This window comes from Pongo abelii, chromosome 17 (assembly GCF_028885655.2).
Source record: "Pongo abelii isolate AG06213 chromosome 17, NHGRI_mPonAbe1-v2.0_pri, whole genome shotgun sequence".
Lineage (NCBI taxonomy): Eukaryota > Metazoa > Chordata > Mammalia > Primates > Hominidae > Pongo > Pongo abelii.
Window position 1 is genome coordinate 29,056,421 of NC_072002.2, and position 24,198 is coordinate 29,080,618.

Here is a 24,198-nt window from a genome sequence, read left to right on the forward strand (position 1 = left end):
AGAAAGCAAAATAAGTCACAGCAGTTTAAAATTATCCAGTTTAAAAGCTATGGAGTATTATTTTAATATTGAGTCTATTTTACTGTAGTCTCATTATCTGAAAACTGGTAATCTTGTGGGGAACCAAATTAATTCTTTTCTTTCTTCTATAACTTAATTCAATGGCGACTCCAGTATCACAGTGCTCTTAAGTCTCATTAGTATAAACACTAGCTGTGAACTCCCATTGACAATTGCTACAACGAGAATAAAATACCTAGGAATACAACTTACAAGGGATGTGAAGGACCTCTTCAAGGAGAACTACAAACCACTGCTCAAGGAAATAAGAGAGGACACAAACAAATGGGAAAACATTCCATGCTTATGGATAGGAAGAATCAATATCGTGAAAATGGCCATACTGCCCAAAGTAATTTATGGATTCAATGCTATTCCCATTAAGCTACCATTGACTTTCTTCACAGAATTAGATAAAACTACTTTAAATTTCATATGGAACCAGAAAAAAGCCCATATATCCAAGACCATCCTAAGCAAAAAGAACTAAGCTGGAGGCATCACGCTACCTGACTTCAAACTATACTGCAAGGCTACAGTAACTGAAACAGCATGGTACTGTTACCAAAACAGTTGTAAGGTCTGATGGAACAGAACAGAGACCTCAGAAATAACACCACACATCTACAACCATTTGATCTTCAACAAACCTGACAAAACAACAATGGGAAAGGATTCCCTATTTAATAAATGGTGCTGGGAAACTGGCTAACCATATGCAAAAACCAAAAACTGGACCCCTTCATTACACCTTATACAAAAATTAACTCAAGATGGATTAATTAAGACTTAAATGTAAAACCCAAAACCATAAAAACCCTAGAAGAAAACCTAGGCAATACCATTCAGGACATATACATGGGCAAAGACTTCATGACTAAAACATCAACAGCAATTGCAACAAAAGCCAAAATTGACAAATGGGATCTAGTCAAACAAAAGAGCTTCTGCACAATGAAAGAAATTATCATCAGAGTGAGTAGGCAACCTACAGAATGGGAGAAAATTTTTGCAAACTACCCATCTAACAAAGGTCTAATATCCAGAATTTACAAGGAACTTAAACAAATTTATGAGAAAAAAGCAAACAACCCCATCAAAAAGTGGGCAAAGGATATGAACAGACACTTCTCAAAAGAAGACATTTCTGCGGACAACAAACATATGAAAAAAGCTCATCATCACTGGTCATTACAGAAATGCAAATAAAAACCACAATGAGATACTATCTCATGCCAGTTAGAATGGTGATCACTAAAAAGTCAGGAAACAACAGATGCTGGAGAGGCTGTGGAGAAATAGGAATGTTTTTACACTGTTGGTGGGAGTGTGAATTAGTTCAACCGTTGTGGAACACAGTGTGGCAATTCCTTAAGGATCAAGAACCAGAAATACCATTTGACCCAGCAATCCCATTACTGGGTATACACCCAAAGAATTATAAATCATTCTACCATAAAGACACGTGCACATAAATGTTTATTGCAGCACTACTTACAATAGCAAAGACTTAGAACCAACCCAAATGTCTATCAATGATAGACTGGATGAAGAAAATGTGGCACATGTAGACCATGGAATACTATGCAGCCATAAAAATGAATGAGTTCATGTCCTTTGCATGGACCATGGATGAAGCTGGAAGCCATTATTCTTAGCAAACTAACACAGGAACAGAAAACCAAACACTACATGTTCTCACTCATAAGTGGGAGTTGAACAATGAGAACACATGGACACAAGGAGGGGAACATCATACAGTGGCTCCTGTTGCGGGGGTGGGATCAAGGGAGGGAGAGCATTAAGACAAATACCTAAGCATGTGGGGCTTAAAACCTAGATAATGAATTGATAGGTGCAGCAAACCACCATGGCACATGTATACCTGTGTAACAAACCTGCACGTTCTGCACATGTATCCCAGAACTTAAAGTAAAAAACAAACAAACAAAACACCGGCTGTTTTACTGGTGAGTGGACATGCAAGTTAATTAAGACTCCTGGTTGCAAGAATATTAATAATCTTGGTTTTATTGTTGTTAAATTTAACATAACATGAGGAAAATTAAGGCAATAAATTATAGATTTGATCTTAGCTTAGAAACCAATTCGTTATGTGACCTTTGGCAAGCCATTTAACCTCTCTACTTAGATATTTTCAATTATGAATGTGACTGTTATTAAACATTCAATATTAAAGTAAATGTTAGTTAATATTCAATATTCGACCCCTTATGTTTGTAATCATACTCTCAGTCACTATTATAAGTCCTCACTAAAAAGCCCATGATGTTGATAGTGTTACTCACTGTGGTTATTCTGATCCTCATGTGACATTTTAGATGTTGAAATTGGATAGGTGTTTGTGACTTCTTCCTTAGCTCTTCGGCAGATTGAGGGAGTGGCTGGAATTAAAACCCACAGTCATAGGTTTTTAATCAGCTGCTGTCTTTAGCTCACCGTAAGTTCATCAGACTGTCTCCCACAGCTTATTGTCTACCACTTTCTCAGGAAGTTGGTAAAGATTAACTCTTACCTCTTGCTAAAGTCATTGCAAATTGGAAATGTTGAATAATATAAATACAAGTTGACCTCCTGGAGATAAGACACTGGCATTGTAAAACACAGGGATGATATTGTAAAATATTTTAACTAAGGAAAATAACCCCACTTGAAATAATGGTCAAAGGGGCACCCACCTACATTTTCTTTAAATTCTGTATACCAAGCCTTTTCCTTTCTTCTAATCTAGCACACCAGGATTTGTCTTTTGTTCTAACCATACTTTGTTATGATGTCCTATTTTTATATTTCTAAGGCTAAAAGAATGTTCATTGTAGAAAGAGTCAATGAGAGGAAAAGACACATGAGAGAAGTCAGTCATATCATGATGAATCTGCCAGTTTACTGAGTTCTTGTTCATCTGCAGCTGACGTAGTTTAAGTGATAATGTATGACCAACATTTTTTACCCTAATAGTCCTCAGATAGATAGAAGCAAAATATTCACTAAAATTTTAGAACAGCGGTCCCCAACCTACAGGCCATAGACAGGTACTGGCCCAAGGCCTTTTAGGAACCAGCCTGTGCAGCAGGAAGTGAGCAGCAGGCTGGTGAGCATTACTGCCTGAGCTCCACCTCCTCTCAGATCAGCGATGGCATTAGATTCTCATAGGAGCGCGAAGCCTTTTGTGAACTGCACATGCGAGGGATCTAGGCTGCACACTCCATATGGGACTCTAACTAATGCCTGATGAGCTGAGGTGCAACAGTTTTATCCCAAAACCACCCCTTGCCCAAGCCCCTGTCTGTGGAAAAAATGTCTTCCACGAATCTGGTCCCTGGTGCCAAAAAAATTGGGAACCACTATTTTAGAATATACAGCAGCAGTCCTGAAACTAATCAGCAATACAAAACTACACATAGTAAAGGTCTGGAAGAGTTAAACAGAGTGAATGTTTTTAGAAATGGAGAAAAACTGAAATATATTCACACACAAATGCATTAATCGGACACTGATAGCATGAAAAGGCGTAGGCATGTCTGAAGTTTATGATTTGTTTTGAAAAGATGAGATGAAGCTTGGTTTTCATTCGATGCAGTGAGGTCTGTGGGGTTTGGGGCCAGTGGATGCCCTGTCTGAATTTAGAGACCTCTCAAAGGAGAGGCAGAGGTGACTCTTCTTAACCGAAAAGAGAATGTCTTTAAAGTAGATCTTTTTGTGACATTTACCTGGGCGATCAGTGCTGCAGCTATCCAATGGATGCTTAGCTATGTGTTCCAGTTCTGGAATGCCATTTTTCCAGGATGATGTCTTGTTTTGTTTTTACCAGAACCAGGACCCTTGTTTTCTCATGCTGTCTGCAAAATTGTAACTTTACTGAGGAATTTGGAGAGATCCTATCAGTATGATCTCCCTGAGGTGCTGAGAGGAGGTGCTGATGGGAAGTCATGAGTAAACAGGGAAAAGAAAAGAAGCCTCTTGGAAGAGAGGGCTAGAAATTATTTTTAAACACCCTCTGTGATTATTTAGCTAAATGCAGGAGGCATAGTGAACTTTGTTTTCAAGTATGTAACCTTTTCACAGTCATAAACTGCATACCAGAATGTGCAGTGGTTTTAACCACCTTGTTGTGTGAAACCAAAAACCAAACTGAATAGAGGGTCTTTTCTAATACCCATTGATTTGAGTAATTAGAAAAAAAAAAAGGAAGCATTGTAAGCAGCATTCAGCTGAATTTATCCCTGTCTTTTTACTTTTAACTAGAGTTGGAGAAAAAAATGTAAATTACACTATTTGGTTTCATTTCTTAGTTTCAAAAAATGAGTATGACCAGCAGTAATTAATTAGCAGAGGTACTATTTATGTAATGGTTTCTTTCAGATAGTGTACCTTGAGGGAGGAAAGTAGGCAGTTTGCGTATTTTGTGGGCTTTAGTGACTATGATTTAGCAAAACAGTATCCTGGAATGTATTGGGAAATAAAAATGACAAATTCATCTTGCTGTATTTTCTGCCCTGAAAAGCTATTTATGTAAGTATAAATGCTGTATTTGGATTGTAGTACAAAGATAGCTGCAAAAGATGGGCTCCTTAGTCACTGTTTTTGAGATGACAGTAAAACAGGGAAAACCAGGAAACCACCACCTGTGTTGTGATTATCAACTCCATATAAAACATGCATGGATATGCTCTCATTTTAAGAAATTCCAATCGATGACCATCCAAACTTCAAAATGCGTGAGGGTAGTTGTGAACATTGCAAAAGAATGCTGTCAAAGAAGTAATAAGGCCGGGCGTGGTGGCTCACGCCTGTAATCCCAGCACTTTGGGAGGCTGAGGCGGGCGGATCATGTGAGGTCAGGAGTTCAAGACCAGACTGGCCAACATGATGAAACCCGGTGTCTACTAAAAATATAAAAATTAGCTGGGTATCTTTATTTTTAATCTTGCTGGTACTTCTTCCAGTGTGGGAAAAATGATCAAATAAGTCACACAGGTAGATTTTTGAAAGGAGACTAACAGACTTGTAAAAAGCGTAATAGCTATGTATTCGCACAGGCATTTTGTTGCAGTTGAAGTGCATTGGGTTCAAATAATAAATCTACCACTGAAACACTGCACGAACTTGGGCAAATTACCTAAGTTTTAAACTTCAGATCCCACTTGGAACGTACAGGATAATTGTACTCTTCCCTGCGGGCTGAAGACAGGTGAGGTGTGAAAGGAACAGCCCCACACAGGCACACAGTTTATTATCACAGTATATGAATACGGTTTTCAGTTACAATTACTTTAAATACCTCTTCCAGGCAACTTTAATAGTTGTAAACTATTAAACTCTCCCCTTCTTTTTACATATTTCCCACAATGTCCAACACGGTGCTTATCAAAAAGGGGTACTTAATAAATGCTTGTAGCATGTTGAATTATTTGATCCTGATTTATTTACTTTCTCATTTCATAGAAAGCTAAATAAGTCCACAGGAAATTAGCCATGTATTTCTACACTTTCCACTGGAATGTTCTTCATTCTATCAAAAGGAAAGAAAAGCTGGCTCACTTTCCGCAGATTTTTTACTTTTCCATTTGAGTTTTAAGGACTATTAAAAAAATAAGACTTTCTTTTATCTTTCCACGTCATGAATCAGTGCACTCAGATGCAAAGATCATTTTCCACTTTTCTGATCTTTTCCAGTTTTATTATCATCTCCAAAGCTAATGAGAGCCACTGCTCCCTATCTATTCTCTGCTACAGAAGTCAGTATGTCTAGCCACATAAATGATTTCTTTTAAACTCTTAGTATAGCCACACCTTTACTGGAACGGAGCAGGAAACAGCGCCCAGGGAGCGACCTCACTGTATTGAGCTCTGCCGTCCTACCAGGCACGCCTTCCTCAGGGCTTTGCATCTGTAATCTCACTTATCCTCGCAGCATCCCACAGGCCCTTGTTTTACTAGTGAGTAACCAGAGGCCTAATGGGATTAAGAAATTTACGCAAGGTCAGGAGGCTTGAAAGTCAGGGCGGGAAGAGTCAATCAAACCCGAGCAGTGTGACTCCAAGGCAGGAATCTTAACCACTGCCTGAGGACTAACAGCAGCACCTCTGTCTTTGTACAGAAGGCACAAATATGTGCTCAGTGATACTTCTTGATATATAAAAGTAAAAAAGAGAAAACATTTTGAAATGCATAAACTTTGGATTTCACTCCTGCCTTACTTGTGGCTGGGTGACCCTAAGCCAAATCACGTAGCCTTTGTGCTTTAATTTTCGCAAATCAACAACAAATTAAAATATACACCTTACAGAGATGTTGTTGGGATTTGATGTGATAATCCTTATAAAGCAAGTAAGTAGCACTATGCTTGGCACACAGGTGGATGATGAAGCTACTGTAAAGACTGATTTTTAAAGACCTTTTGAGCAGTGCTAAATTAGAGCATCAACTATAATCTGTTGGCAGTAAGAAATCATTGGATGTCTATAAACTTGTCCCAGAGGTACATGATCAGATTTGTGTTGTTGAAAAAATGACTTTAAAAGCATTGTGGAGGCTGTAGTGAGTGGGAGCAGAATCAGAGATAAAGCACGTGGTCAGAGGCTTCCCTGAGGTCTAGGCAAAAGGAGGTGAAGGTTTGAGCAGAATGGTGGTTATAGACACAGAAGCACAGCTCCATGAATACTGCAGAGAAGGAACTAAAGGATTGAGCTGCCATTTGGAGGTAAGGAAATGAAGTGGTTACACATGGCCTTGTAGTAGCAGCTGGGCATATGGTGAATATGGTGATGCTATTAACCACAAATAAGAAATACTTGTGGAGAAATAACTTGTATGGTGAAGATCATGAGGCTAATTTGAGAAAGGCTGAATTTTAGATTTCCTACCAAAAATCACAGACAAAATGTTTATTAGAAATTGGCCCAGGGTGCAGAAATTACATCTGAGACACAGACCAGCATTTGGGATTAATAAAGTGGCAGAAGATGCCTGGTAGTAAATGACTATCAGCAGCATCACCACCACCACACTGGGTGTCCCAGCAGCGCTCAGCACATCTTTGTGGCAAGAGGAGGAGGAGGTAGAAAGGAAGGACTAGAGAGAGTGTGTAATGCCTGAAGAGAAAGTGCCTTGGAGAGGTGAGAGGCAGGGGAGGCAGGAAGAGCTGGCAGGGAAGCTGAGAAACCGTCCACCGCCGCACCAGGAGAACTGGGACCAGAGGTGCGCCATGCAATGGCTTCGATTCTCAACTTACCTCCGTTTGTCTATATTGAAAAAGATTTCACAGAAACCCTAAGGATCAGTGTCTTCCCTTTTGTGCACTCCTCACGAATAGTCTGAATGCTGCTATTTAGTCACTTCCATGCAGGGAGGGCCGCAAAAGGCAGTTGCCCCACTGGAGAGCAGCTCCTGTTGCAGGTTACAAAGGGGAACAGGACGGCATGCCGCGGTGCTTCCAACAGATTGTGTCTGAAAATGAGTGACTCATGGTCTTAGCTCTTTGTCACCTTCAGTCTATTTTTCCATTGTCCTTTTTCTGAATTTCTTCACCAAGCTTTATGCTACCCTTCAGATATATTTATTGGCAGTGTCTCCCACAGCTACATGGAAATACACTGAAAAAGGGAAAAAAAGTTTCACCATGCTCTGCGTTTCAATGAGGAGACTTGGGTTCAAGATGTGCCTTTGCCTCTGCAGAGCTCCTTCCCACCCTCAGCCTGCAGTAGGCTAGCTCCTCTATCCTCACGGCCTGGCCCTGATGTCAATGTGCCCACTGAGCACCTCATTGCAAAACCCGGGGACTGTGTCCAGGGCTTCACTTACCATGGAAAAGCGTTGGGCTCCGTGAGACCATTCCCACCTTCTTGAAATCTACTTTGGCTTCCCAGACATCATCCTAGACTCAATTTTCTCCCATCTGGCCTTTCCTTCTTTCTCAGATTCCTTTGCTGCCTCTCTATCCGACTTCAAATATTATTTCGTGGAGCTCTCTTCTCTCCCAGTCTCTGAGTAATTTCACTCAGTCTTATGGCTAATGGCTTCCAAAGTTCTGTCTCCAGCTCCTATCCCCACCTTGACCTTCCTCTGCTTAGTGAGCACATCCACCCCAGACATATGAAACTAGTCCAAACCAAATTTATTATCCTATCTTCCAAGCCTAGATCAGAAAATGGCTCCACCATCTAACCAATTGCTCAAGCCAGTAACTAGGAGCATCCTTGACTCCTCTGCTTCACAAATCACCTATATCCAATTAGAAACCAAACCTATTGATTTTGCCTCTGAAGTCTTCTCTCCTTCTCTGCTTTTGCAACCAAGTGCAGGCCCCAAGAGTCTCTCTCACTTTGACTACAGGATGGTGTCTCCTTATCTGGTCTTCCTGTCTCTCTGCTTACTTCCCTACATCTTATTCTCCTCGTTGCAGTTAAAGTGATCTTTCAAATCTAATCATGGCACTGAATGCTGAAATCCCTTCAGCAGCCTCTCCAGCAGCCTCAGAATAACCAGCTTTCTGGGACCTTCATGACCTGGTCCTTGCTCACGTCTCCATCCCCATCTGTCTCCTCTGCCTGCCCTCTCACCTCTTGCCTTTGCACATACTGTTTCCTCTTTCCAGAACCTGTTTTCCCCCTTCTCACCTCCACCCAATACCTGACTATATCAGAGCCAGCCCTCTCACCTCAGCCTGGACGTCTCTTCCCTCTTTAGTCTGAATCATTCCTAGCTCCCCTTCCCTCCGTCCCTCCCCACAATACGAAAAGGAGCTTTGCTGGTTAATCTCATAAATCCTATAATCCCTATACTTCTCCCATCATAGCATTTATTATACTCTATTTTAATTATTTAACTGTCTCTCCTGTAGAATGTGAGATCCATGAGGGCAGGGACCATGTGTGTCTTGTTCCTCCCTATATCTGCATTGCCCAACTTAGGGTCTGGCACACAGTAGGTACTCAAGACACTTATGAATAAATGATGCACCCTGGGAACACAGAGATGGACAAGAGGACATGCCTCCTGTTTTCAAGGACACAAACTTTTAAAGAAAGAAACCCTAATAATTATCACATCACAAGTACTGTAATAGAAACATACATGATCCAAATTTGCACAGAAAAGGGAGTGGCTAACCTTGTCTGGAAGACATGAGTTGATCTTTAAAAGTGTGAGGAGCCAATATAAGATCCATCTTTGGACTTAGCTCTGCTACTAATTAGCTTTTCATCTTGGGTGAATTAACCTGACTTCTCTGAATTGTAATTTCATTCTCTACAAAAGTGGAGATAATACCTCACTTTACAAAACTGTAGGGAGGATTAAATAAACTAATTTAAATGACATATATGAAACCTGGCACCTAGTAGATGCTCAGTAGATAGTAGCTATTTTATCATTTGATTGAATTTCATTTACACAATGCTTCTTGAACTAATTAATGCACCTGAAGACGAACGAAGAAAAAAGAATACATTTCTTGAATGTGACTAAAATTACAGCTTCAGCTCGGTCAACATGAGGGGCTTTCTAAACTACAGTCTAATATATAATTTATCATTTGCCTCCATTAAACTCTAATGAACTATTGAGAACCAAGGGGACAGTCCTTACACAAAAAATCTTCTTTTACCACAACCTAGGGAATTATTTGCACGTTGCCTTCATGCTTAGAGTAACTTACTAGCTCTGGGTCATCTTTATTCATCCAGATATTGATTCTACATAATATCACATAATAAGCTCTTGCCTCATCAGCCTAGTATACTTAGGGAGGTATACTTTAAAGGTATAAAATCTGTGACTGTCCGTGAAGCAGCAGAAATGCATTTGAAGACATTTGCAATGAATATAATTCTGATTAAAAGCTATAGGTAATATCCATGCATCTCCCTTTATTTCCTTGGGGAAAGACTAATGCACTATAAGCCTATCTTTATGATGCTGATGATTAATCCTAAGAGACAATATTATGACATTTCTATCAACCACTTTCACCTCACTTTCAGGATGCCAACAAGTTGATTTCAGTTAGTTTGGGGTCCCTGAGATAATGTTAAGTCATTAATTAACTTGCGTAGCCTCAGGCATCTTTGCTGGAATCCTTGCTGCTGTCTCTTCCTGCACTAATCAGAATCTTTGCTCTGATTGCTTCCAGACCTTAACTCTCTCAGAGCACAGACATGTCATTGGTTTGACAGTTCCTAAAAATTATCCAGTTGTCTAATAATTCATGCTACTGTTTAGATATTCAGAAGTCATTTGTTTACAAGAAGAGCAATTTCCAACTGGCCCTCAGAATTCAGAGTAGAGTGGAAATGGTAGGGCTTTCCTTGTTTTAGAACATTTAAGGAATCACACAGCATGCCCACAGCACATGGAACGTCTTTCACTTCTGGATGTAGCTGATGCCACTAAAGTCTTTAGTACATGGTCAGTGGTAATGGCCATTCTAGAATCTACCTGGCTTTCCGTGGGTAGGAGAAGGGATTTGGTGTCATCCTTTACTTCAGAATCTCCCATGGTTCTAGCCTGTGCAGTGGGGGCTCAGCCCTGCTGTTCATCAGAATCACCTGTGCAGCCTTTCCTTAAGTGCACATGCTCAAGCCCCACCTAAGAGACCAGTTCTGGAAACGGAGCCGAATGTAGGTATATTTTTCACTTTTAGGGGCAATTTGGATAAACAGGTGTGGTTGGGAGTCACTGTCCTTTGGGTGGGCAGCCTCGGTTCAACTTTCCAGCTTCCTCTCCTGCTGCACTCAGGACTCTGCCCGATCAATCACTTGCACATCTCCATCTTCATGGTGTCACCTCTACCGTGAGCCTCCTCTTCCTCTCTACTGAAATCCCAAGCATTTCTTAAAATAGTGGCTCTTATACCTTCCTATGCATAAGAAAAACCCTGGAACATCTGAAAAAGTTCTGTTTCCAGCTTTCCCTGCCCTAGAGGTTCTGCTTCACTGGGGCTGGGATAGGGTCTGGACAGGACATTTTTTTGTAAGCTCTCCGGTCAACTCCAAGGCAATCATGGCTCTGGTCTGAAAACAACTGCTTTCCACTTTTCTCTGCACAACCTTCCCCAAATCCAGCTCTCAGAATTAATTGCTCTCATGCTCTGATTTCTTGTTAGAACAAATAAATCTTTCACCTTTTATTAAAGATCCCCATGGAGAGGGACAGTTGTGAGTTCATAACCGAACTTTTTAAGGCCTTGCTTAGGCAGGGCTAAATGAAAAGTTAAAAAAAATAATAAAAGAATTAATTGCTCTTTCCTCTGATCAGAGCACTTTGCTCATCCCACTGGTGTGCACTCTCTGCATGATATTATGGGCTGTTACCCAAGGGTCTGTCTCCTCATTTAACGGGCAGTCCTCAAGGGCAGGGACCATGCTATCCTCATTTTTGTGTTCCTGCCCTTAATTCAGTGTATGGCACAATTCAGAAAATGTATGTCAAATAGACAGTAGTGTTTTGTGACATAATATGTATTTATAATTTAAAATTACAGTGTAAAATCTAGAAAAAGTAAATAAAATTCCACAGCTGCTGCTCTGTGACTCAGCGTCAGTGTCAAGAGGAGACTGTTCTCTTCTCGATTTGGGGCAGCTGTGGCGCCAGCATCTCTCACGCTCACTGCTCGAGAAGTGTCTCCAATCAGCAGCAGGCCCAGACTGTCCACTCTCATTTCAACTGCATTTAAATCCATTTTGCATGTTTCTTTCAACATCAGGTTTTGAAATCATTTTCCAAGAAGAAAACAATCTCTGCTGGAGATGCTGAATGCTTGTGGCCATTGTCTTCTTTCTTTTTGCCAGATTTCTGTAATGGGCAGGACCAGCATCCCGTGAAGGGTGTTGTGTTCACCTCATGAACACGGACTCCAGGGAGATGGTGGGCTTCATCCCTCAGCTCAGGTGGGCCATTTACCACCCCCTCTGCTCTGGGCCATTTACCACTCCCTCTGCCCTGGGCCATTTACCACCGCCTCTGCTCTGGGCCATTTACCACCCCCTCTGCTCAGCTCTGCCCTGAGAGGCGGATGGTCAGGTGGCTGTGGTACCCCTGGCCTGGCTGCCTCTCCAAGCACCTTCCCCACAGGCTCTCTCTCCACAGGGTCTTTTCTCTGCCTGCTGCACCCCTGCCCTCTGCCAGCCACTTGGCTCCTCACGCTTCAGGTCTCCATTCAGCTATCATCCTCACCAGGAAAATTTCCCAATCCTCCTAAAACTAAGGGGCTCCCATGTTCTCCTATTTGTTTATCATAGGTATTGTAGACTTAGCAAATCATGCTATTAGTTAAATCACCTGTTTGCCAGGCATGCAGAGTGGTATAATAGACTTTGGAGACTCAGAGCGGGAGCAGGAAGGGGATAAAGGATAAAAAGCTACATATTGGGTACAATGTACACTACTCGGTGTGTCTCTTTGCACAGAGACTGAGCTTTGTGCCTCTATTCCTGGCCTTCATGGGCCACAAAGGTGTCTTTGCAGTTTCATTCCTATGAAGAATATTTGAGTTAGAGATACTGAGCTAGTCCCTGTGGAACAATCAAAGGATAAAAAGACATGCCCCTTACCTGCAGATTGCTTTCAGAGAAATTAAAGCCATAATCACACAGGTAAGATTACACAGATCAGAGCCAAATGGTGCCTAAGGAGTGACCATTGTAGTTGGTGTCCCAGTATCTGCAGCATGTAGTTCGAAATTCCATCCATCTTTCAAAGCCCACCTCCATCTGACCCCTTCCAAAGGCTCCATCCATGCCCCTGCTGCTCCCCTGGAAGAGTCCTCCTCTCTAAACACATGGTCTGTTCCTTGCCCTCCAGATAAACCATGCCAACCCCACTTCCACACCTTTCAAGCAGTGAAGCCCCACCTGGAGTATGTCCCTTGCTCTGTCTCCTGACATGCCCTGTCCTGTAGTGGAGGCCTGCCCTGACCATCCAGCCAAGCGTTCATCTTCTGCAGTGGTCACAGGACACTCAGTGGAGACTGCACCGAGTTGTGAATTTTTATTTTTATTTTTATTTTTTTGAGACAGAGTCTCGCTCTGTCATGCAGGCTGGAGTGCAGTGGTGCGATCTCAGCTCACTGCAACCTCCGCTTCCCGGATTCAAGCGATTCTCCTACCTCAGCCTCCTGAGTAGCTGGGGCTACAGGTGCATGCCATCATGCCCAGCTAATTTTTTTTGTATTTTTAATAGAGACAGGGTTTCACTGTGTTAGCCAGGATGGTCTCAATCTCCTGACCTCATGATTCGCCCACCTCAGCCTCCCAAAGTGCTGGGGTTACAGGCGTGAGCCACCGTGCCTGGCCGTGATTAATTTTTTTGTAAGTGTTTTTTCCCCTCAAGCACCATACTTTATTTCTTTTACAATTCCCAGTGCTCAATGCAAAGCGTATTGGCTCAACAAATATTTGGAGATGGTAGTCACTTCTGGCTGGAGAAGTCAACAAAGATTCCTAGAGGATGTAACATAAAGGAAGCGTTGCTCTAGATCCCCCAAAGGCTCCTGCGACCTAAAAGTCCAAGTTCCACATTTTTGGTATTGTGATGAGAAGAGTCTCTGGGTTTAGGTCTTATCTCTGGGTGGCACTGAGTGTTGACCATGGCTGGCCATACACCCCCACCTTCTGCAAGCTTCTCAAACACCATGTCCTTCTGGCTTCCCTCCCACATAACCACCCCTTCTTCTTGGACTCCTTAACTCAAAGTTTGATTACTAGGAGCCCTTTCTTTTCTCCAGATCTTATGTCTTCTCTACACAGTCCCCCTGGGGGACATCGTCTACTCCATGGCCTCAGTTAGCAGTGTTTGTGCAGAATACTTTGAAATCTACCTGTGTCTTCAGCCCTCATCTCTATCCTGAGCTCCTAACTCACAAATTCAGCTGCTTGCTAAATACTCCATTTGTATGACCACAAGCACCTCCCTCATCATCTTTCCTCCCCGCAAACCTCCCCTTCCTCCCTGATCTCTGGGTCAGTAAAGGCACCCCCTTATATCTACCCACTTCAGTCCACTCCTACTGTGACTGCCTGAATCTAAGCCACCAGGATTTCTCACTTGATTTCTACAAGGGCCAGTCCTGCCGCTCTTCCTGTTTCCACCATTGCCCTGCCTAACTTATCCTTTCTTCACACTGCACACCAAAGTGACCCTTTCGAAAGTCAGATGTAATCAAGTAATGTTTCTGCTTGAAGCTCGCCAAAGTTTCCCCAGTATTCTTGGGGTAAGGTCAAGTTTTCTTAACAAAACCCTTTGTCCTCTATTCCCTTCTAGCTCTTCTTCCCCTATTCACCATCTCCTCTGCTTCCTGCCCCACTCTGAGCTCCAGGCATGTGGACTCTCTGTTCTGTTATTCTAGTCCTCCAGGCTCCTCTCACCTCTGACCTCTGATCACATGCACACATGCCCCTCACTTTGCCATCCCCTGGTAATCGAGATTTGGATCCCAGTGCAGACTTCACTTACCCTGCAGCCATCTCTGACCTCATGATCTGAATGGGGCACGCTTTTCTTTTCTGCCTGAGCAGCCTCTACTTCGCCTCTCTAGGATCTTACCATTCTGTATTGTATTTGCTTGCATAATTGTGTGCTCAGTAACAATTTGCCTACAGGATGGATGGATGGATGATCTGTTTACTGAAAAGGTAGCTTCTCTGAAAATCAGGCTTCTTCAAAGAAGAAGGCCCACATTATAGAGAATTCATCGGTGGTATGTGAAATTTTAAGAGGTGGTAGAGAAGTGCCACAAAGATTTTACTTTAAGGATGCATTATGTTTATGTAACCATTATCTTTATACAGCACCTTTAAAACTCAGTTTTGTCCCAACAACAGCCCCATATGAGGCAGAAGAAGCAGAAAGAATTGATTTTCATTTACCAAAGAGAAAATCGAGGCCCAGAGTAATGAAGTCTCTGGCCAAAGGTCATACTGGGCTCTTGACCTTGAACTAGAAGAAAAGTCTTCTCATTGCCAGCCACAAGCCTCCACAGACCACTTCCCAGGCTGCCTGCCCTCAGAGTGGCTATGAGAAAACGGAGTGACTTTCTTCTCTCTACCAGGAAAGACCTGGTACCAAGAGAAGGAGAAAATAGTTGAGAAAGCATATGACAAGAATAGAACAAATATCAGATCAATCTTTTATCACTCAGTCGTTCAGCAAATATTTCTGGTTGCCTAATACGTGCCAGACTTGAGGATCATCATAGACAAAATTGGAACCTATGTCTGCCTCATGTGTACAGTAGGAAAGCCAGACTAATCCAAAACATGGCAAATCATGCAAAATTCGAATTGCAAGACCTCTGAAAGGCAGGCATATGCAGTACTTCAAGAGCAGATGGCAGGGACGTTGGACCAGTCACGGAGGGCCGAGGACGCACTTAGGAACTTAGGCGTTCACTGGGCAAGGGTGGGGCTAGGGCTGGCAAGGGTATGAGCAGAGTGAGAAGATGGGGAGAGACAGTGAGCAGGAATCTGTGAGTGTCTTGGAAGTTGAAGGATCAGAAGAAGAGCACAGCTCCTCATCATCATAGAAAAGTGAAGGAAGTATTTAACTGAAAGTTTTTTACACATTGCATTCTGAGTCAGCCCAAGACTGTGTTCCAGCCAATTGTAGCTGACAAGTGAGGGGAAGAGCAAGACAATGCAGGAAGCTGGAAGGAAAGAGAGCTGGCACGGAGAAGGAGCGGGTGAGTCTTCCCTTCACTATGATGTTCTAACTTTAAAAAGCTGCCTCCCATTGCCAGCGGGGCTGGGGTTCACCTGCCAGTGCCTGCCTCTAGGTCCTTATTGCAAGTCAGTCCACACTGAGACATTCCTGCTGGCATCAGAATTGGACCTACAGGGACCCTGCAGTGAGTGACTGGAAGGTTTGATGATTTGTTTCCCCTTAAAAGAGTAAGCCTGTGTTTGAGGGAACCACTTGGTCACACTGCTCCATCAGGCGAGGAAAACAAAGCCGAGACCTGAGGAACTGTGCTGCGATGGGGACCTCTGGCTGCCCCTTGGAGAAGAAAAATGGGAGAGGCAGAAAGGAGAAGAGAGGAGAGGTGCCAGAAGCAAATTAGAGATGGAACAAGAGAGACAAGCTTGCACAGAGAGTAAAGGCACAGCATGTTTATAAAAGTGCACAGATCCACAAGAAACTGCACGTGTTCCCATGGATTCTTACAGAGAGTTTTTATTCGTTTATTTGTTTGTTTGTTAGAGACAGGATCTTGCTCTGTGGTGTAGGCTGGAGTGCAATGGCGCAATCATAGCTTACTGCAGCCTCAAACTCCTGGGCTCAATCGGCTAATTTTTTTTTTTTTAATTTTGTAGAGACGAGGTCTCACTATGTTGCCCAGGCTGGTCTTGAACTCCCAGCCTCAAGTAGTCCTCCAACCTTGTCCTACCAAAGTGCTGGGATTATAGGCATGAGCCACTGCGTCCAGCCTCTTACAGAGAATTTAATACAGAAAATGCCAGGGCATGCCATCACCACTAATCAAAAGAGAAACATGGTTAATCCTGTTGATTAAACATTAAAATCTGATGTTTGTGTATGCTTTTAAAATTATCTACACCAGAGATTTGAAACCTGCAGTTCTTCTTTATCTCCTTTTTGTCGACTTGCTTGTTTCCTAAGAGATTTTTCTCCTCCTTGATATTTATTTCATCAGTTGGCAAACATAACTTTACATCCCTCAGTGCATTTGCTGTGGCCCTTCCTGACAGCTCTTAGGATAACCGTTCCTCCATTCTTCATCTTGATTGTTTTGTGATATTCACTCTGTGTTTTCTGCTTTTCGTCTAATCCGTGTCCAGTTTGTAGATGTTAGCTGTGCCAGGCTTTACAGCACAGGTACCTGAGCTGACTCCTGAAATGTCCCTCCTCCCATCTTCATAGTCCAGCAGCCGGCAGGTTTAAGGAGTTATTTCAAATTTTATCTTTAAGGAAAACTTGAATTTAATGTGCTTCAAGCCAAAGAACAAAAGAAAAGGTTTCTGTCCAGAAGCAAAGTTTACTACTAATGGGAATCGGAAAAGCAGCCCAGGCCATTGTTTCAATAAACAGTGATGACTTTTCCTTTACTTAAAAATATCCCTTTAACAATTCAACTTCAGCCGAAACTCCTGTCACTTTTTACTATATATTTGTTATTACAAGAAACTTTGAACATAGGGGAAATAGGCCTCCGTCCTCCACGTCTAATGGGTCTGTTGTATGCCTAAAAGCCACCATGTTTCCTTTGAGCTGGTCTGATTAATTGCTAGTGACTACTTGCTTGTTGAGGATGGAGGAGGAGCAGAGAGGCACTGAAGGGTATGATATGTCGCTGCCTTCACAAGGGTAAATAAATGCTGGCAACACCTTGGGATGGGGAGTAGTTCATTTTGAGTAGATTGAGAGAGAAGTAAAAAGCCTTAGTTTCCAGGAAATATTAGAATGGGTAAATAAAAATTCAGATGGGGCTCAGTCAAAATACTACTCGATTAATACCACACACTGAGCTTGTCTCCTGTCCCCTCCCCTAATTTTCCCTTGAATTCTGTAGAACTGTCTGTGTCAGGTATCTGTGTACAGAAACTTTGGCCTCACCAGCAAATACTATAATTATTTCGTGGTCATGGGAGGATCTACCTTTATCTCTTGATCCTTTTTTTTATTGTTTATCTTTCTGAATATGCTATCATGGCTGACAGACTAAATGAGAACTTGTCACATGTCACTTTAGCTTGTCTTCTTGTGTATTTTCAGACAGCATTAAAAACACATAGAGTGGTAATTAAGTCTTCTTTAGAAATCATTTCTTACTGGTGATGTGCTTTTGGTCCCTTGATGAGACACCGTAAGTTGATAAATTATTCTGTTGACAGCAGTAACAACAACAGAGTCTGCATAATTACAAACCCTTCCCATGCCAGCACTTAGCAAAGTCATTATCCAGGTTGACTTCCCCACTTTGGAATAAGGAGACCAACATTAGCAGATTATCAGAAATATTCTTGCATTCTGTATTTTGGAAGGTGACACTGAATCACTTGACAAGTGAAAGGTGATTCTAAAGTCATGGGCATATTAAAGAAATGTTCTTGTTGATGTTTAGCCTTGCCTCATACTGATTTTTTTAATTAAATTTGCTGTCGTAGTGAGAGCTGGTTAGGTATAAACCCACAGGGACGATCCTATGTTTTATTTTTTGAGGAAAGACTTTCTATTTATTTTACTTCCATTTTGCTTTTTTTTAAAAAATAAATAAATAAATTAGACTTCTTCAAGGAAAAAGATGTTATATTATGTAAATAAAAGGAGACAGATGGGTTAAAGCGGGTTGCGGGGAGGATATTTCCATTTTAGCTCAGCTTTGGAAATCTAGGCCAACACTGATAAAAATTGAAGAAACACAGATTGAAACCAGATCTGTCACACAGGAGAAATGCTGCAGTATTAATACCCCACATGCAAGTGGCGCAGCGATCATTTATGCAGGTGATGGGGAGGTTCCTTTCCAGTTGTACTTGTTGAGGCTTCATTTTTTTTAATAAGTTGAGTCATCACTGATTAAAAGGAATCACAAACCATTTTTCATGTGAAATTTGGAGGACATTTTGAAGGCACAGCACAGATCCTCTCTGAGCTGCCTGATCCTTCACATTCATCCTGGGTTTCTTATTAGATTAGCAACATTTTAAAATCTAAACTCCAACTTGGTGAAATTTTCATTAGCACTTCTTATTTCATGTTCTGGCTTTTATATTTTAATGCCTGTCTTACCAAGAAAGAGAGAACAGAGGCTTTTTAATCAGAAATGTATTACTTTCAGTTTATCACCTTAAAAAAAAAAAAAACAACACTTTGCACCTTGTTGAATATCCAGTCAAAACTAGAATTTAAAAGCATCATGGAAAACACGACAAGGATACAGAAGGCAAACATCGATTTTAAACAGCCAGAAAAAGACCGGTGATGGAGGGTTAAAGTAAGTTTCTTAAAGTCTAGATAAGATGACTAAGGAACTAATGAAATATGATTTTTAAGTCCATAGCTGACTCATAAGAGATAATGGGCAACTTTGTTTTTAGTCTCAATTAAGGCCAAATAGAATAGAACTAAATTAGATTGCTTTAAATATCAAAGATGGAAGTTGTGCTAAGAATTCTCGCACACATGTACAGGAAGCCCTTTGTGTCCTCACCTGCAGCCACAGATTCAACCAACTGCAGACTGAAAACATTCAAAATAAGTAAATAAATAAAAGTAATATACAACAATAAAAATAACAAAAGTAAAAAACAATACAGTACAATATTTGCATTATGTTAGGTATTATTAGTAATCTAGAGATGATTACAGGTATACAGGAGGGTGTGCATAGGTTGTGTGCAGATACACACCATTTTATATAAGGGACTTAAGCATCCTGTCAATGGTATCCAAAGAGATCCTGGAACCAATTTCCCCATGAATACCAAGGGGCAGTGGTACTAAAACTGGCCTTTAGGACCTTGACTTCTCCGTGGACTTTGGAAGCACAAGCATTGTAATGTGTCGAGTTAGAGAGCCTTGAGTTCCTGGTGGAAACAGGGAAATTCAAGGCTCCTGGGCAGCCCGGACCCAGACCCTCAGGTCTGTCCTCTGCTGCCTGAGGACCAGAGGCTGGCCTCATCCTGACTGGTCATTGCTCCTCCAAGGCACATGGTGCTACTAACACCTACCTGTACTGTCAGCCTGAGGCCCCAGCTCCTGGACTCACTCTCTGGCCCTTATATTTAGGTTGCCATAGACCTCTTGTCCTGCCTGCCCATCTGCCTTTCTGTAACTAAGAATCTTTGCCTGCCAGATGTTCACCTTTCTTGCCACCCCCAGCCAAGGTCATTCTATTTCTGAGGTCTGAACCTGCCTTATAGCTCGCCCCTCCCAAGGTCTCTGTGGTTCCTCACCACACCTCTGAGCCACTTGTGCCGAACAAGAATCACTGGTATTTATAGCTGGGCAATAAGTAATTCCCATCCTACTGAGAGTGTTAAACCCTGAAATGGGTTCCTGAAGGAGGTCTATTGAAGTAGGAGAGGCTTTCCATTTGTCTGAAATGGTTTATGTCAATCTGTCAGACAACACATAGACTGTTGCCTCATTCCTAGACTTAACAAACATCAGGTTGTATAAAGGCATTGGCAAAAGAAAAGGGCCACATTGTAATAAACCGTACCCAGTTTAGGAATTTATACAAAATCCAAACCCGTGATACTCTGGACTGAATGTTTCTGTTTTCCCAAATTCATGTGTTGAAGCACTAATCCCCAATCAGGGTAATAGGAAGTGGGGCCTTCAGGAGGCATTTAGGTTCAGATGTGGCCATGAGGGTGAAGCCCCCAGACATGATTATGCCCTTGTAATAAAAGGAAGAAACATAGCAGCTCTTTCTCCTTCCACACACACACCTAGGAAAGGCCATGTGAGGATGCGAGAACTTCCCTCCCATCATCACAGCCTCTCCTCACGGGGCTTCCTCAGGTGGTATTGAAGCCACCAATCTATAGTATTTTGTTGTAGCCCAAATTTAGACACCTGGATAGAAAGTTGTACCATCTCATATTGTTGAGGAGCCCACAGACATCTCTTGTCAGATACAGATCGACCTTCCTTGAGCTGTCACATGCCTCTAGAACAGCAAAAACCAAGCCAAGGCCAAGGTCACAGCCTTCCTGCAGAGGAAGAGTGGGGTCTGTAATTACAGAGTGGAGTGTGGAGGAGGGCTCAGTATGCTGGGCAGGAGGTCTCCCATTCTCACTCTGCAAGGATAGATCCCCATGGCCATTCACCATTGGGATCAAAGAAAGGTCCTATTTCCTTATGATTTCTTCAGATCAAGCAATGAGATAACAAAAGAAACCACATCTTACAGATCCTCTGGTAAAGCAAAACATAAAACACAACTATCTTAGCATTTTCTTTTGCCTTTTTAATTTGATTTTTGAATAGGTAGCCTGTTCACATGGTACAAAAGTCTCGTGTATCCTTGAGTTTCTTTAGGCATAAGCAAGCAAACGTAGTAGGTTTCCTTATCCTCACCATTTTTTAACACAATAAGTAGTATGCTGTATGTACTGTGCCCCCTGGAATTTTTTTCACATAACAGTATATCTTGTGAATTTCAACCCATTCATAAAAAGGGAGCCTTTTCTTAGTGCCTAAAGGGTAGTTTTATAGCTCCATGGTAGTGTTCCACTGGATGGATATGTCATTATATTACCACTCTTCCATTGTGGACGTTTGGGTTACTACAAACAATGCTATGGTGAATAACCATGTACATATGTTATTTTGCACATGTGCTAGTAGGCCTACAGGATAAATTCCCAAAAGTGGAATGGCAGAATGAAAAAGAACATACATTTGTTACTTTAATAATCAATCACCCAACATACATAATATATTGATTTACATTCTTTCCTGTAATTTTTGAGAATGCTTTTTTCTGAGTACCAATAAAACATGTTATCAAACATTTGAATTTTTTTCCAACAAGGTAAATTGAAAAATTTTATCTTGGTTTAAATTTAATTTGCATTTTCTTATCATGAGTTTTTTTTTAATTACAAGTAACTTTTTATATTATGAGCATTTTTTTCATATGTTTAAGGGTCATTTGTGTTTGATTGGGCAATCTTTCTGTTGCCACGTTAGTTTTTTTCTTAGCAGTTTCTAAGAGCTCTTTATCTTTATGCTTTAGGACACTAGATTTTTCTCCATGATGTGAGTCGCAAATGGTTTTTTTTAAAACCCCATTTTGTTGTTTGGTTTTTGACTTTACTTTTTTATGAGCATTATGTTTGTTTATTTGGTTGGTTGGTTGATTTAGGCTTCACTTGCCCTTGTTTACCAATATTTTATTTACTCTTGGATTTAATAACATAGTTAGAGAGATCTTTCCCATGCTATGACAGAATTCTGCTATATTTTCTTCAACTTTTTTTATGGGTTTTATTGTTTACATGAAATCTTTTAGCCATTTGGAATTTATCCTGGAATATCATGTCAGCTATGAACCCAACTTAATTTTATTTTATTTGTTTTTTGTTCAGAAAGATACCCTGATTCAACACTGTTTACATCATTTCCTTACTAACTTGAGATGCCTCCTTAGCATGTACTAAATTTCCATAAATACTTGGTCTATTTATGAACTTCCTATTCTGCTCTGTTGGTCTGTCTATGTACTTGTGCCACATTATTTAACTATTGAAGTTTCATAACATGCTTTAATATCTGCTAGATCAGTTGTAGGAGTGAGGAGAATTTTCCTTACTCTCCTTTCTGAAGGTTTGATAATTTGAGCCTATAAAACATCTGGCCCTCATTGGGTTATGGGGTAGTCATTTGCCTGCAATTCCTTCATGTTTATTCACGTTACTAAATTTGTATGCCAGTTTTTTATGTCAGTGAGAAAAATGATGTTTTCTTCTCCTCCCCTTCACACCAGATTTTACTCAATAATATTGCCTTAACGGATGTTTGTCTTTATACTATTAAATTTCTGTGTACTTCTGTTATTTGATTTGTTGTCTTTGTATGATATTCTTTGACTCATAGTTCTTATATATCAAGCAGTCAAGGAACATATTCTGTCTTTGTCCTCATGCCTCCCTTTCTTCTCCAGTGTTCTCCATTGTCGGAGCGCATGTTCTTGAACTGTTCTGTCCCCTTTGTCTTCTTTGTGTTTTAGACTTATACATACTCAGTGTTCGGCATCAGCCTTGCTGCAGGGCTTCCCCTCTAGAGATATCCTCCAGAAGCACTAATGGGAACCGTATTTCTTGAGTTTGTGCATGTTTAAAACTGTCCATAACCTGTATATTTGAAGGACAACTTAGACATAAAATTCTTTCTTATCCTTTCTTTCCTTGCGTATATTATAGATGTAGCTTCAGTGTCTTCTATTTTTTAAAAAAATTATGGTAAAATATACACAATATAAAATTTACCATTTCGAATGCTTATACACTGCTAGTGGGAATGTAAATTAGTTCAGCCATTGTGGAAAGCAGTGTGGCGATTTCTGAAAGAGCTTAAAACATAATTACTGTTCAACCCAGCAATCCCATTTTCAGGTACATACCCAAAGGAACATAGATTTTTCTACCATCAAGATACATGCATGCATATGTTCATCACAGCACTATTCACAATAGCGAAAATGTGGAATCAACCTAAATGCCCATCAACAGTAGACTGGATAAAGACGATGTGGTACATATACACCATGGAATACTACATGGCCATAAAAACAAATGAAGTCACGTTCTTTGCAGAAACATAGATGAAGCGGGACACCATTATCTTAAGTGAACTAACACAGGAACAGAAAACCAAATGCCACATGCTCTCACTTATTAGTGGGAGCTAAACATCCAGTTCATATGGACACAAGGAAGAGAACAACAGACAGCAGGGCCTACTTAAGGGTGGAGATAGGAGGAGAGAGAAGATCTAAAAACTACTTATCAGGTACTATGTTTATTATCTGGGTGGTGAAATAATCTGTACCCCAAACCCTCATGACATGCAATTTACCTATATAACAAACCCGTACATGTGCTCCTTTTTGGTGTGTTTGTTTTTTGTGTGTTTTTGAGACAGAGTCTCACTGTGTCGCCCAGGCTGGAGTACAGTGGTGTGATCTCAGCTCACTGCAACCTCCACCTCCCGGGTTCAAGCGATTCTCCTGCTTCAGCCTCCTGAGTAGCTGGGACTACACAGGCACAAGCCACGACACCTGGCTAATTTTTGTATTTTTAGTAGAGATGGGGTTTCACTATGTTGGCCAGGCTGGTGTCAAACCCCTGACTTCAAGTGATCCGCCCACCTCAGCCTTCCAAAGTGCTAGGATTACTGGTGTGAGCCACTGTGCCCAGCTGACAAACCCACACATTTACTCCTGAACTAAAAGTAAAAAAAAAAAAAAAAAAAAAAAAAAAAATTATCATCTTAACCATTTTTATGTGTACAGTTTGGTGGTATTAAGTATATTTTTGTTGCTGTGAGACCAGCATCACCATCCATCTCCAGAAGTTAGTCATCACCTGAAACTGAAACTCTTCACCCATTAAACAATAATTCCCCATTGCCGCTCCCTGCAGGCCCTGG

The 24,198-nt window shown here is 41.3% G+C and overlaps 1 protein-coding gene and 1 non-coding gene across 4 annotated transcripts in view; both read left to right on the plus strand.

The window, feature by feature from the left end:
- Window positions 1–24,198, plus strand: part of L3MBTL4 (L3MBTL histone methyl-lysine binding protein 4) — a 461,605-nt gene that overhangs the window by 389,064 nt on the left and 48,343 nt on the right. The gene's annotated exons all lie outside the window — the stretch shown is intronic.
- LOC112130030 (U5 spliceosomal RNA) lies at window positions 11,166–11,282 on the plus strand. The gene has a single exon (XR_002912342.1). It is a non-coding gene; the product is annotated as a U5 spliceosomal RNA (small nuclear RNA).